Genomic DNA, 6,452 nt, shown 5'->3' on the forward strand with positions numbered 1-6,452 from the left:
GGATCTCCTCATTTCGGATTCGATCACGTAGAGAAATGCCGAGCATAGCCCTCTCCATAGCTCGCTGCGCGACTTTGAGCCTTCTAAAAAGATCCCTAGTGAAGCACCACGTCTCCGCGCCGTAAGTCATCACTAGGTAACACACATTATCTCAATTAATAAAAAATAAACTGATTTCCTTTGCTTTTTTTTAAATATAAATTTTAATAAAATTGTCATCAATCATTCCGAGTCGTTGCTTTTGGAGTCTTTCTTTTTGCTCAAATGGTACATGCTTATGGCCTTCATGCCCTCAGAGTTGGCGTGTGTGGCCAGCTCTCCCGGGACTAGCAACTTGACGGCAGATTGGATTTCTCTGCTGCCCAGAGTATTCTTCTTGCCGTGGGCGACCAGCCTACCGGCTTCCACGGCGATCTTCTCCAGCATATCGTTAACGAAGTTATTCATAATCAACATCGACTTCCTTGAGATGCCCAGGTTGTCTTGCGTGACGGCCCTCAGTAATTTGTAAAGATAGATCGAGAAGCTTTGATAGTTCTTTTTTTTTTTTTTTGGTTGTACGCCTTTGTCTTAAGGCACTGAGGTATTTTGGACGAGAAGACGTTGTGCAGTTTACCGAACGCTGCCCAGCCGAGTTGGATCCGTCTACTGACCTCTCTCTCAAAGTTGGACCTACCTAATCGGACTACCTGTCCTAGGTATATAAGAGTAGAGCTCCCAATAGTAACTATGGTGGGTGCAACATGGACATTGTACATGATTTTTGTTTTGTCCATGTTCATTTTAAGACCCACTTGTTGAGAAACCCTACTGAGGTCACCGAGCATACGCCCTAAATCTTCCAGCGACTCTGCCATGACCACGATGTCATCGGCAAACCGAAGATGAGTGATGTATTCGCCGTTAATATTGATGCCAAGTCCTTGCCATTCCAGAAGCTTGAAGGAATCCTTCAGAGCAGTGATAAACAGTTTCGGAGATATCACATCTCCCTGTCTCACTCCTCTCTTTACAGGAATTTCCTTCGTGCAATGCTCCTGTACTCGGACTGACATGATGGCGTTATTATACAAACACTTCAATACTTCGATGTACCGGTGGTCAATACGGCACCGCTGGAGAGATCTAAGGACCGCCCATGTTTCGACGGAATCAAAGGCTTTCTCATAGTCCACAAAAGCTAAGCATAATGGCCGATTGTACTCTTCGGTCTTCTGTACAATCTGCCGCAGCGTATGTATGTGGTCTATGGTACTGTAGCCTTTTCGGAAACCGGCTTGTTCGGTAGGCTGGAAGTCATCAAACCTGCTTCGTGATGACTCTCGAGAACAGCTTGTAGACATGGCTCAGCAGTGCTATGGGCCTATGGTTCTTCAATAAGGTTTTGTCACCTTTTTTGAAGAACAGGATCACAACACCCCTGTTCCATGCCTGTGGCGGTTTTCCATCGAGCAAAGAGGAATTGAAGAGCTTCTGAAGGACTTTCAGTACCGGCGTCCCGCCCGCTTTCAGAAGCTCCGTAGTAATTCCATTCTCGCCAGTTGCCTTGTTATTCTTAAGCTGTTTGAGAGCCATCCTAATCTCGTACAGGCTGATGTCCGGGATGTCTTCGGTGTAGTGTCGGGTTAGCTTGGCTCTAGGGTCTGCAGCTAAACCTTGCTGTTGAGCTGAGACCGAGGAAACAGCTGCCCGTAGAACCTCCCTATCTCCCGCAGGACCTCTGACTTATTCGACGTTACACGTCCATCTTCAGTCTTCAGCTTCGTTAGCTGGCTTTGCCCAATAGAAGCGTCTCTTGCGAACACTTTAGAGCCTTGGTTTCGCTCAATCGTCTCTTTGATACGCTGAGTATTAAAGGAGCGTAGGTCGTGTCGCAAGGACTTCATGATATGTCTATTGAGTTGCCTATATGACTCAGCGTCCTCCGAAGTTTGGAGCGTCATCAAACGTCGACTAGCCATGAGGTTTCGGGTGCGGTCGGATAGTTTCTGAGGTCTATTCTTACGGTGGGTTTTGAAAAATTTGGACCCTACCGTACGGACAGTCTCTACCAGCCTGCTGTTTACATCGTCCACTGATGCGCAGCTGTTTAGCCATTCGAAGCGATTAGCCAATTCGAGTTGAAAGCTCTCGGGGTTTTGGATTTGTGCATTCGACGGTCGAAGCGTTGACTTCATCAGACGCGATCTTTCCAGTCTGACATTGATATTCAACATGCCTCTGACGATTCGGTGATCACTTCCTGTTTTAACACTGTTGATCACAGAGACATCGTTGAATATCTGTCTGTTGGTGCTCATGATGAAGTCAATTTCATTTCTTGTTACACCGTCGGGACTCAACCAGGTCAATTTCCGTTGTGGCGGCTTCTTGAAGAAAGAATTCATCATAAAGAGTCCTTCCTTCTCCATAAAGTCCGCCAGCATCTGTCCTCTGGGATTCCGCTGCCCAAATCCAAATGGCCCCACTTTCAACTCATCATCGCCTCTACGGCCCAGTTTTGCATTGAAATCTTCCATAACAGCGGTAAAATGTGATTGGGAGTTACGTATGGCCCTACGAATGTCCTCATACGTAGCTTCCACTTCATCGTCTGGATGTGACGTCGATGGGGCGTATACCTGTACAATCTTCAGCGAATACCGCTTTGAGATTTTGAGGGCAAGGTATACTACCCTACTCGACACACTTTCGATGGCCACAATGTTGTTTATGAGAGATTTGTGGACGATAAACCCAACACCACCTTGGGACTTCTGTTCTCCCTCCCGGTAGTAGAACAAGTGGCCGGACTGTAAGGTTTTCGTATCCCCCCCCCCCCCTCTCTTCGGATCTCCGATAAACCAATAACGTCCCAGCGCAACTTATTCATTTCTTCTTCCAGCTCTATTAGCTTCTCGTCCAACCTCAAAGTGCGCACGTTGTATGTCACCAGGGCCAGTTGTCGTTGTGAAGGGGGGCGGTAGCTGGATCTCTGCCGGGGATTCTTAGCACCCCTTGCCCCGCCGTTACCATGGCCGCTACCGTAACCAGGAATAGCGGGGCCGCCGGGGACTAGGGGCCTGGTTCTGCGGTGTGCAATCATTTTGGAGGTTTATTAGCCTACTGGTACCACGCTGGCTAGACGGGTTGGTACAGGGTTTAATTTCGAGTTTTCCTTCTCTCACACTAGTAAATATTGTGTGTTATGCTTTCCCTTTTGTCGCCTCTTACGACTCTCCTGAGATGGTAATGGGGGTGGTGACAAAAGTATTCTAATGCCGTCACCACGCGGCCAAGGCAGGGTAGTAGGTAGGTACATTGCAGGGAATACAAATAGAAAATAGAAAAGGGATACCTAAACATAACAGAACATAACGTAATAGGTTGGGGAAAGCCTTTTCGCATTATAGTATGTATGAACTTGTAATAAAATCTCTTGGGCTATACTATTTGTATCTGGCTGGTTTTGGTATCATTCAAAGTTTCAATTTTAAAGAAGATAATTCCAAATTCAAATTAGGAAAATGTGTGATTTTTACTTATTTTTCGTACTGTCAAGATGAGTGAATTGAAGAAATTCGATAATAAACTTTACTACAAAAAAAAAAGCAACGCAAGCCGCGAAAAAAATTTGCGATGTTTATGGACTTAGTGCAGTCAGTGTCTGTGAGAGTAGCACAAATTTGGTTTAAGCGTTTTCAGTCCGGAAATTTTGATGTCAAAGATACACGTCGCTCTGGTCGCCCTATTACGGATAACATGGATGCCATTTTTGAAAAAGTGGAGCAAGATCGGCATATCAGTAGTTACGACGTAGCGGCAGAACTGGGAATTTACCACAAAACAGTTTTGGCGCCTTTGAAAAAAAACTATAGTCCTGACCTTCAGATTTCCACCTGTTTCGGTCTCTTCAGAATTCTTTAGGCATTGTCAGGTTAACAAAATTCAAATTCAAATTCAAAATCATTTATTTCAACTTAGATGTCAGTATAACACACTTGTTGAATGTCAAAATACAAATAACAATGTTAACTCTACCACCGGTTCCAAAAAAAGCCACAGTCCTGAGAAGAACCGGCGAAACAAACTCAGCGGGCTTTTTTTTTGTTTTTTCTCAAATATTTTCTTTTTTTTTTTGAAATAAGTAACAATATTTGCAATAAACGAAAAAACAAGTCAAAAATACAATTACAAAATAATAATAATAATGAAAAATGAAATGGCCAGGAGCGAAGGCCTCATTCCCACGTAGTGCCATCTAGTAAATAATCCTAACTTTATAATATGCCTTGTTACACAAACGTTCCTTGACAGTTTTCTTAAATCTATGAACATGTAGGGATCTTGTTGAAAAGTTGTACACCCAGCCCCCTAAAAAAGTTGCTTATTTTCTTAATTCGAGCCGCCGGCAACGCAAGCCTATGTTTGTTCCTAGTGTTCACATTATGCAAATCGCAGACTCTGGGGAATTCTTCAATGTCTTTACGCACGTACAAAAAAATTTCAAAAATGTATTGGGACGCTAAAGTTAGAATTTTGATTTCCTTAAACTTGTCCCTCAAGGATTCCCTCGGGTGCATTTTATAAATAGCACGAATAGCCCATTTCTGCAGGATGAAAATCGTTTCGACATCGGCAGCATTGCCCCATAGCAAAATGCCATAGGACATAACACTATGAAAATAACTGAAATAAACCAGACAAAAAATTTTTTTTTGCTTAGATGGTTGGACGAGCTCACAGCCCACCTGGTGTTAAGTGGTTACTGGAGCCCATAGACATCTAGAACGTAAATGTGGCACCCACCTTGAGATATAAGTTCTAAGGTCTCAAGTATAGTTACAACGGCTGCCCCGCCCTTCAAACCGAAACGCATTACTGCTTCACGGCAGAAATAGGCAGGGTGGTGGTACTCACTCGCGCTGACTCACAAGAGGTCCTACCACCAATAATTACGCAAATTATAATTTTGCGGGTTTGATTTTTATTACACGATGTTATTCCTTCACCGTGGAAGTCAATCGTGAACATTTGTTAAGTTTTTATTTTTTTATTGCTTAGATGGGTGGACGAGCTCACAGCCCACCTGGTGTTAAGTGGTTACTGGAGCCCATAGACATCTACAACGTAAACGCGCCACCCACATCGAGATATAAGTTCTAAGGTCTCAGTATAGTTACAACGGCTACCCCACCCTTCGAACCGAAACGCATTACTGCTTCACGGCGGAAATTGGTGGGGTGGTGGTACCTACCCGTGCGGACTTCCAAGAGGTCCTACCACCAGTGACGTACCACCACCACCACGTATTTCATTAGAAAAATTGGTACCCGCCTGCGGGATTCGAACACCAGTGCATCGCTTCAACACAAATGCACCGGACGTCTTATCTTTTAGGCCACGACGACTTCAACATCATGAGAGGACTACCAAAACCAATTGTCGCGGTATTTTGATCAGAAGCCCCAAAATTTCTATGCAATGGGATCATATCCCTGCCTACAAGATGGCACAAAAAGTTCTCGAACAAAATGGTACCTACATACTTTAATATAATATAATATAAGCCTTTATTAACAATCTAATTTAAGTTACATTTTTAATACACTTATTATCTAGTTTTATTATTCGACACCGGTTTCTTGATCATCTTGCTGTACAGCATAGACCTCCCCAAGGGTTCTCCATAATAATCTATCCTGCGTTTTTCTCATCCAAGTCATTCCTGCCACTTTTTTGATGTCATCTTCCCATCTACGTTGCTGTCTTCCTCTATTTCGCTTTTTATATCTAGGACACCATTCTCTCACTCCTTTGGCCCATTTTTCTGTTTTATCTCGAATTAAATGTCCAGCCCATTTCCATTTCAGTTGTTGTATTCGGTATTTTATATCTATGATCTTTGTTTGCTTTCTTTTTTTTGTTAACCGTATTTTATCTTTTAATTTCATGTTTAACATACTTCTTTCCATTCGGTGTTGACAAATTTCTAAAGATTTTATGTTCTTATTTGTCAATCCCCATGTTTGGCATCCATAGCTCATACTTGGAAGAATGCATGTATTAAATATTTTCTTCTTTGCCTTAACAGGTATTTCTGAATTCTTCATGACATCTTTTAATGCCCAGTACCTTTTCTATCCTATATTTATTCTGTTACTGATTTCTTTTGCTGTGAGGTCTTTGGGGGATATGATTTGGCCGAGGTATGTATACTCATTTACATATTCTAATTCAGCTGTGTTGTAAGGTTTGATAGGGACTTTTTTGTAATTTGTCATCAGCTTTATTTTGTTTGTGTTCAATGATAGTCCAACTTTTTCACTTTCACATACAAGTTGCTCAATCATTTTTTGTAAAGTTTCTGGATTTTCGCTTATAAGTATGAGGTCGTCGGCAAATCTCAGATGATTTAGTAACACTCCATTAATATTAATACCGTAATCGTCCCATTCGACCTACATACTTTA

The 6,452-nt window shown here is 42.7% G+C and overlaps 1 pseudogene; it reads right to left on the minus strand.

Annotated features, from left to right (window-relative positions):
* Positions 1-403: 403 nt before the first annotated feature.
* Positions 404-2,317, minus strand: LOC134199078 (uncharacterized; annotated as a pseudogene).
* Between the last annotated feature and the right edge of the window lie 4,135 nt (positions 2,318-6,452).

This window comes from Bombyx mori, chromosome 6 (assembly GCF_030269925.1).
Source record: "Bombyx mori chromosome 6, ASM3026992v2".
Lineage (NCBI taxonomy): Eukaryota > Metazoa > Arthropoda > Insecta > Lepidoptera > Bombycidae > Bombyx > Bombyx mori.